Raw genomic sequence first — 9,823 nt, 5'->3', positions numbered from 1 at the left:
GATAATGAATGAAGCATTTTACGAAATTTAACTGAACAAATCTCGGTTAAAGCGAAAGAAATCTGTTTTATTCTACAAGACAATCTTTGAATTCCACACCTGGCTGATTTCGGCAACTAATCAAGAGATTCCTACAAAACACATAAATAACTGAAAATGTCTGTATGAACAACCAACGTTTTGTTGTACAACTTGATAACCTTGTTTTGTTGTTGTTGAGTACGTTTAGACATCCGTATATATATTCTATAGCTAATCATCCCGTCTTGTACATATTTGGTATTATTAATTTTGTAAAACTCTATATAAGGAAATTATTAATAATATCATTTAGAATATTTGATCTCTTTGTATATAAAAATGATCCTAATAAAACATGGTTTAAATCTAAGGTACGGTCTACACATGTAAGATGTAGTTACAATGCTATCTTACGAGTCGATAGTGCGAGAAAGAGCAACAAAGTACATGTGTACGGACATGAATCGATAGTGCGACAAAGAGCAACAAAGTACATGTGTACGGACATGAATCGATAGTGCGACAAACAGCAACAAAGTACATGTGTGCGGAAATGAGTCGATAGTGTGACAAAGAGCAACAAAGTACATGTGTGCGGACATGAGTCGATAGTGTGACAAAGTACATGTGTGCGGACATGAGTCGACAGTGCGACAAAGAGCAACAAAGTACATGTGTGCGAACATGAGTCGATAGTGCGACAAAGAGCAACAAAGTATATGTGTGCGGACATGAGTCGATAGTGTGACAAGGTACATGTGTGTGGACATGAGTCGATAGTGCAACAAAGAGCAACAAAGTAAATGTGTACGGACATGAAACGATAGTGCGACAAAGAGCAACAAAGTAAATGTGTGCGGAAATGAGTCGATAGTGCGACAAAGAGCAACAAAGTAAATGTGTGCGGACATGAGTCGATAGTGTGACAACGAGCAACAAAGTACAGGTGTAAGGACATGAGTCGATAGTGCGACAAAGAGCAACAAAGTACAGCTGTACGGACATGAGTCGATAGTGCGACAAAGTACATGTGTACGGACATGAGTCGATAGTGCGACAAAGAGCAACAAAGTTCATGTGTACGGACATGAATCGATAGTGCGACAAAGAGCAACAAAGTACATGTGTAAGGACATGAGTCGATAGTGCGACAAAGAGCAACAAAGTACATGTGTACGGACATGAATCGATAGTGCGACAAAGAGCAACAAAGTAAATGTGTGCGGACATGAGTCGATAGTGTGACAAAGTACATGTGTGCGGACATGAGTCGATAGTGTGACAAAGTACATGTGTGCGGACATGAGTCGATAGTGCGACAAAGAGCAACAAAGTTCATGTGTACGGACATGAATCGATAGTGCGACAAAGAGCAACAAAGTAAATGTGTGCGGAAATGAGTCGATAGTGCGACAAAGAGCAACAAAGTAAATGTGTGCGGACATGAGTCGATAGTGTGACAACGAGCAACAAAGTACAGGTGTAAGGACATGAGTCGATAGTGCGACAAAGAGCAACAAAGTACAGCTGTACGGACATGAGTCGATAGTGCGACAAAGTACATGTGTACGGACATGAGTCGATAGTGCGACAAAGAGCAACAAAGTTCATGTGTACGGACATGAATCGATAGTGCGACAAAGAGCAACAAAGTACATGTGTAAGGACATGAGTCGATAGTGCGACAAACAGCAACAAAGTACATGTGTACGGATATGAATCGATAGTGCGACAAAGAGCAACAAAGTAAATGTGTGCGGACATGAGTCGATAGTGTGACAAAGTACATGTGTGCGGACATGAGTCGATAGTGCGACAAAGAGCAACAAAGTACATGTGTGCGGACATGAGTCGATAGTGCGACAAAGAGCAACAAAGTACATGTGTGCGGACATGAGTCGATAGTGTGACAAAGTACATGTGTGCGGACATGAGTTGATAGTGCGACAAAGAGCAACAAAGTACATGTGTACGGACATGAGTCGATAGTGCGACAAAGAGCAACAAAGTACATGTGTGCGGACATGAGTCGATAGTGTGACAAAGTACATGTGTGCGGACATGAGTCGATAGTGCGACAAAGAGCAACAAAGTACATGTGTACGGACATGAGTCGATAGTGCGACAAAGAGCAACAAAGTACAGGTGTGCGGACATGAGTCGATAGTGCGACAAAGAGCAACAAAGTACAGGTGTACGGACATGAGTCGATAGTGCGACAAAGTACATGTGTACGGACATGAGTCGATAGTGCGACAAAGAGCAACAAAGTTCATGTGTACGGACATGAGTCGATAGTGCGACAAAGAGCAACAAAGTACATGTGTGCGGACATGAGTCGATAGTGCGACAAAGAGCAACAAAGTTCATGTGTACGGACATGAGTCGATAGTGCGACAAAGTACATGTGTACGGACATGAGTCGATAGTGCGACAAAGAGCAACAAAGTTCATGTGTACGGACATGAGTCGATAGTGCGACAAAGTACATGTGTACGGACATGAGTCGATAGTGCGACAAAGAGCAACAAAGTTCATGTGTACGGATATGAGTCGATAGTACGACAAAGAGCAACAAAGTACATGTGTATGGACATGAATCGATAGTGCGACAAAGAGCAACAAAGTTCATGTGTACGGACATGAGTCGATAGTGCGACAAAGTACATGTGTACGGACATGAGTCGATAGTGCGACAAAGAGCAACAAAGTACATGTGTACGGACATGAGTCGATAGTGCGACAAAGAGCAACAAAGTTCATGTGTACGGACATGAATCGATAGTGCGACAAACAGCAACAAAGTTCATGTGTATGGACATGAATCGATAGTGCGACAAAGAGCAACAAAGTACATGTGTACGGACAGAGAAGTCGGTCAGCAATGAAGAAAAATATCAATCAACATATGTGATTTTTCGTCTATTTTACCGAAATCGTCCTTACTTTTGAGACCATTTATTTACAAGTCAAATGTTATCATGGACATCAATCACTGCCTACGGTATCGGGTTCACGTAAGTCAAACAGATAATGTCAGCTTTTAATGCAAAGGGCGGATACAGAAATTTCGAATGAATGGGAGAGGTGGATGTTGAGGCGTTGAGCGTTATATATTGTGTCGGTATGAAACTGTGAGGGTTGTTGTTAAATAGGATCTTGTTTTGATTTAACAATAGGTCCAATAATTAAAATATCATTGAAATGCCGCTTTTTACGGTAAAAGACACATCGAAATGGTAGCATATGATTCAAATTAAGAAGCTTTTAAATTTTGTAATAAAAATAAAAAAATTAAATTAAATTAAAGAAGCATTTAAAATTGACAAGAATCTATACACTCTGTGTAAGTATAGTTGTCTGTTATTATAAACATTTCCATCTGAAACTGTATCACTTCACATCTACACGTGCAAGACCTGTTTATGTACATTTCTGTCGATTTCAGAGAATTGACCATTTTGTCTGGTGCATTTCTGACTTATATAGATTGTTGAAATATCAATTTTTATGAATTCATATTGTATTTCTGTGTCTATTGTAGAAAACAAAATAGACTCCAATGTTGTAAAGTGTATCATATCTACAATAGGTATAACTGACTGCTCTTAAACCGAATAAGTGACCCAATGACCTTTATGGTCATCTGAGTTGTATCAATCCGATCTGCCGTAGAAATAATCGAGATAACGAAGTTAAATAAATTAAACTTCATTGCACAAGTAATACAAGAATAATTACACTCAAGAACGTTTGTTTCCTATATCAACTACAAAAGACTCTAGACCCAGAGGCCTACCATTACTATTCATGTCACATCTAAACAGCGATAATCAACTTTCATTGTTAAAATCCAATATGGTGGCCTGTCGGCCATTTTGTTTTCCTGATCAGTCCCAGCGTCAAACGAGCCGATGGGAACCTACATATGAAACTACGAACGGATGAACCAGTGACGTAAGTTGATTTGAATAGCCCATTATCAGACGGTGGGCTAAATCCAAACAATGACAGGGCTTGTCTATCAATACGCCTGGCTCATAAACTAAAGAAGGCTAGGTCCTCACAACATAAAAACAAAACAATAATTTTCGAAAAAGACATTATCACAACATTTGCTTACTTGTTTGATGTAATACAATGTCCGACCTCGCAACAACGAATGACATATGAAGCCAATGGGGCAATGCTGTGACGGTTTTATAGTGTCATCATACTGCAATATCATAATTTGAATATGTTAGTATAGCATTAAATATTACGCGGTCACATACTTACATTGGTCTAAAGAGTCCCTACTCACAATTATTTAATCTGAACATGAGGCTGCGGGCAACAACTACCAATTTAAGACGTTAGTAGAAAAACAACTCCCTCCTCCCAGAACCTTTACCGTTTAAATCAACGGGACCGAACCGTGTCCTCAAATGTATATAACACATCTACCAATTACATCAGCAGGACCGAACCTTTACCCTTTAAATCAACGGAACCGAACCCAATCTGATCTGAAATATACTGTAAGTCCTTTACCCAAGACACCAAGACATACATCTATATCATCTCTGAACGTGTTCGCCCACAACGTCATCATTTTGGCAACAAACCCTAACACCTCAATGTTTAGTTGTTTAAATAACTTAACATTGCAAGTCCTCTACTCATGACCATCAACATTACCCAAACTTTACTGCCGTTCTAGATATGTTTATGAAACACTATGCCCCCGGTTGCAACAACATTCTGAAGTGAGACATTAAAACTATAAATGTTCTAATTGTAGGCACAAATGTAGGTCAAAGGTCGCGGTATAGGTCACATGTTGACAAATTTTGGTACTACCATAAAGGTCTTGTCACAAGGAACATGCAATGAGTACATTTTTTCGGACTAGCTAAAAGTTTGTTTCTTTTAATTTGACGAAGGTGAAAAGTATTTTCCGACTAGCTAAATGTTTATATCAGGTAATTTGATAAAGGCGAATGGTATTTTCCGATTAGCTAAATGTTTAATTCAGGTAATTTGACGAAGGTGAAAGGTATTTTCCGACTAGCTAAATGTTTATTTCTTGTAATTTGACGAAGGTGAACGGTATTTTCCGACTAGCTAAATGTTTGATTAAGGTAATTTGATAAAGGCGAATGGTATTTTCCTACTAGCTGAATGTTTGATTCAGGTAATTTGATGAAGGGGAAAGGTATTTTCTGACAAGCTAAATGTTTGTTTCGGAAAACTTGATGAAGGAGAATGGTACTTTCTGATTTCTAAATCAAGCTTTGATTCGGACAATTTGATAAAAATATTTCTGACAAATTATGGAAAAATATTGATTTTGACGCAAGATAAAATAAAATGAGGAAAATAAATAAATGGTGAGAACCGGAAATGCAGGCGATCGGTAAGTTCAGGTTCAAATTATTCCACATCTGAATACGGATCAATAACACTAGGCTTAGCTCATTGTGATTCAACGATTAGATTCATGCCAGTTCCGTTTGAATGTTCAAATATTGAATTGTCAATCGGTTCAAATGTTCAGCGACAAAGGCACTGCAAGATATTTGTTGAATTCATTGGCAGTATCGACACAAACACATGCGTAGATGGCCCCCTGTTTCCCTAGAAACACGGCGTCATCATTAATGGGGTAAACGGGTTGGTGCCAAATGTTTGCATGAATCTGAACCCCAAAGGACCCATCGAAATAAAAAGCTACAAAATCTTCTGGTTTGATGTCATCTCCAGGAAGAGCCAAAAGGGCAACAAATGCGTCGCCATTTTGTGGAAAGAACACCTGGCCTCCGTCTGGATGGTAATTAGCTTCTCTAGTTAGTACGCATGTGCGGTTCTTTGTATCAGCTTCCGGTGGAAGTCTTCCCGTAATGTAGTCACCACCAACAGCTTTGTTGACGGCTTTACAAGAGTCTCCCTCCCATTTATAAACGAAGTCCCCACTAACAATGCCTCCACCACTTCCGGTTTCAGGACACAACTTCCGCCATCCATTTACGGGCCACGGAGTTATCTCAACTTCCGTTTTCTCAAAGTCAGTAACAATTGTTCCATACCCTTTCAGTGTGTCTGCATTGGCTACGACAAGAGGTACCGGATGTGGTTTGTCGTATTTTGCGTCATGCGCATCATCATAGCACGCATAACCACTCATGTTGACTGTACAAAGTATGGTTTTATTTAAACCTGTAAAGAAAATAATTTTTTGTATTAAAATATCTCTTCAGTTTTTAAGGAAATTATCAAATTAAACAGCATGTCTTCTAAGGAGTTGATAATCATCGAATGTACAGTAATTAAGAACGACCTTGCCATGGGTAAAATACTTTAAATTCCTGATTTAGTTTGAAAACGACAGGATCCCATTAACGTTTTGACGGTCGACACGATGTAAGGGAGACGACTTCTATTTACCAGTAAAATGTTAGCAGTATATCTTATTGGTGTGTATTGAATTAACAAGTACGTGTAAACTGCCTTCATCTTAGTTGTAAACATCTGAAGTGTTACATAAACAAGTGTGTTTGTGGAAGGGATGCAAGACAAGATGACTCAGAGACTGCAGTAAATAGCATGTTTTCTATTACACAAAGAGACAGGCTACTGAATGTATAAAGCAGTTGAAATATGGCATACAGTGTCTGCTTGTTTGTTTGGGTTTACAGAAAATAGCTAGTGACTACCTTACTGAACAATGTACGGGAGGCCCGTCGCAAGGCAGCTTGATCTTTGGGTTAAGCGATTATCCCCCATTTTCGCAACCCTTGGTCTACATATTTGTATGATATTATGATACATATATACATCTATCATGAGTTGGAAATTTCTGTCACGTCTCTTTGGGCACCACTAAGACAGCTAAGGACTGTCCGTGATCTCAGATTTTGAGTTCCAATAGAGTTTTTATAAATCCTAAATAAAAGTTAAAGTAGTGTAAAACCAGTACGCAGTACTTTGCTCATTGAGTTAATTGCCGTCGTTTTTGAGGCAGGGTCTCCTTAAAGTAGCTGATTGCTACTCTTATCTCACAGAACACCATACGGGATTCCGTCGCATGTCGTCAAGAGCAACTGAAGTAAATATTCTTGGTCAAGGACACAAGCACGACACCACAGACTGATCACTTTCTCGGCTTTCCGAGAAACACAAACCGCACAGAGCGTCAAACCAAGCACCTCGGGTTTTCACTTAAGGTTTTCTAGTCTGAACTATCACGGGCCCCGTACACAGGACTAGCACTAGTGTGTCGTAAACCGGTTACCTCTTGTTATTTATTTCTAAAATCTCAACATAGTAAGAAAAAACCTACGTAAATATCTGTTTCCGGTGTCCCGACCGTCCCTTTTTTTGGCAACGTTTTGAAAAAAAATCGGTGTTATCATTTGCTGGCGATCCCGTAAAGTACCAGTACCCTGAGGCTAATTATAGAGGCTTGACATTATATATTTATTCACTCACTGTTGTCGAACATAAGGCTACATCTTTCTGTGAAGATGGCGGTCGACAGAGCACCAAAAATAAATAGAACATTTAGTTCAATTTTGTTATTTTGTTCGGTGTAAACAACACATACATTGTATATTGAAATTGCCAACTTCTATCAAATGCATATATTGAGACTGGTTCAATTTCTCTGTAACTACTACTGTTGAAATTCAGATGAAACTGGTGGACACCCTAACCAATTTTGTACATTTATTTATAAGACTGAACTTGTTCGAAGGGTCCTGATTATTCATAAACCGCGGCCAAGACAAACAGAAAATCTCGGACAGCTAGTCAGAAAAATTCGGACCAAAGACTAACCTGGCCAGTTTTCGGACATTTATCTTATATTCGATTCTCGTATCACAAACGACCGATTTGTCCTCTCAAGGTGCGTGATATCTATGGGATAAAGGCATTGTTTTATCTTCTAGCAAAAAAATCTCTCAGACAAGGCCATTGAATTCTAAATTCAAGAAGGCGACTGTGCAGCCGAACCTGCTGAAAGTCACATCTGTGATAATAAACATTAGTTACCGAAAAGTTTGCATTATTTTTTTTTATTATTATGAAATATTCAAAATAAAATATTTTACTTAAAAGGAAATTGTTGTATCAAAAATGGATGTGGCATATTTTACAAAATACGGTACAAAGCAAAATATTGAAAGGCTTGGTGATCCGTGATTTCGGAGGCCGATCAATGCAAATATATTCATGTCGCGAAGTTATTCCACAATATTGATCCAGAAATACGTCTAGTAGAGGTTCGAATATCATTATATAAATTTGATTCTTAATGGGGTGTTCGAGTATATGTTCTGACTTCCGTCCGTATGCGCGATATCCGGTGGCGTTTAACTCACTGCCGAAAACGTAACAATAATTATGTGTGATTTTAATATTGTTGGCAATTGTCATAAGATGTCTCTCCTAACTTACTAATATAAATCATTGAAAGCATTCAGATTAAAAATGCATTGCTCAAGCGAGTATCATGTACTACTTTTTCTGTCTGTCCATCTGTCCGAAAGAAACCAGACAAATACTGTACCGGAGAGACTACCATTTTCAAAAATCGAACAGCATATATTTTCCGGCAGATTGTGATATTCAGCTAAATAAATATGATTTATACATACTTGACACCACAAATTTCACTTTTCGAAGGACGTATTTGATTGGTCAATGGATAAAATCGACCAATCAAATACGCCACTTGAAAAAATTAAAACGTCAATTTGAATGAAGGAATACACGAAAAGAAGTATCTGTTTTCTGAGATAATTTTTAGCAGGATGCTTAAATTATGAGTCGTAGTTTGTAAAGTATACACATACATGTAACTGAAATATGTCACTTGATATCAGCCTATTTGAACTGGATTTCGGCAGCAGATAGCCATATCTACATCCGGAAATTCGCCAGTTTTTTCACTGTCGCATTCACAGTGAGCGAAAGGGGTTTTTTTAAACATGGGGACTAAACTACAGGGGTAGGAAATAAGATGGACAACCAGAGTTCCGTTAGCCCGATATATCTGCATCGCGTACTGGTCTAAGGTGAGATTTAGAAGAAGAAAAAAAGTGAATAAACACAACATATAAGACCTTCTGTTTGTAGTGATTAACATCCATGCAACAAATACGCCCAGGACAGACTGGAGGCCAACTTACCATAACAATGGAGCGTACTGCGTCAACACTCAGTATCTGAGCTAACGTGTCGCGGCAATTTATCCCCCTGGTATATATCATCCTTGCTACTTCCAACGAATTCCAAACCCCCGGTCCGTATATATAATGTATTCTGAAACATGTCTGTGTCTTATTACCTGTAACTGTCATTGTTTCGTCTCTCTCTTGTTCTAATCTGGATACAAGGCACGTATACTAGTGGATACTCTTGTTTCAAACTCAGTACTGTGATTTAAATTTGACATGCTGATTAGAGATTTATTCCTATTACAGAAAAGTTTGTAGCGTGCCAGCTGATACAAAATGCTTCAAGAAATTCGAACGCAAGTGTAAAAAATTTTTCATATTATTTACAAGGTGACAGTTGTCACGATTTTCATGAAAAATATATATATATTTATCCTGGATCTGGTACTGCCGTTGTCGGAATATCCGTCACCCTCTGAACCCTCGCCATAATACAGCTTATTGACATTGACCGATGTATTTCAAGTATTCATGCTAAGCTGTATAGTGTCTGCAGTTTGCAACGCTTGGATTTTTTTTCTAAATATTTTAAACAAAATACTTTCACGTTATAAATGATGACGGACCTAGTTCCTGATGCT

The 9,823-nt window shown here is 38.6% G+C and overlaps 1 pseudogene; it reads right to left on the bottom strand.

Moving 5' to 3' along the window:
- Nucleotides 1–3,720: 3,720 nt before the first annotated feature.
- LOC132560361 (uncharacterized) lies at nt 3,721–9,243 on the bottom strand (annotated as a pseudogene).
- Nucleotides 9,244–9,823: the final 580 nt, after the last annotated feature.

This window comes from Ylistrum balloti, unplaced genomic scaffold (genome assembly GCF_031769215.1).
Source record: "Ylistrum balloti isolate Yb309-2 unplaced genomic scaffold, AGI_CSIRO_Ybal_v1 Utg371054, whole genome shotgun sequence".
Classification (NCBI taxonomy): domain Eukaryota; kingdom Metazoa; phylum Mollusca; class Bivalvia; order Pectinida; family Pectinidae; genus Ylistrum; species Ylistrum balloti.
The sequence above is the reverse complement of the archived record's forward strand: the minus strand, read 5'-3'. Positions and strand labels throughout refer to the sequence as shown.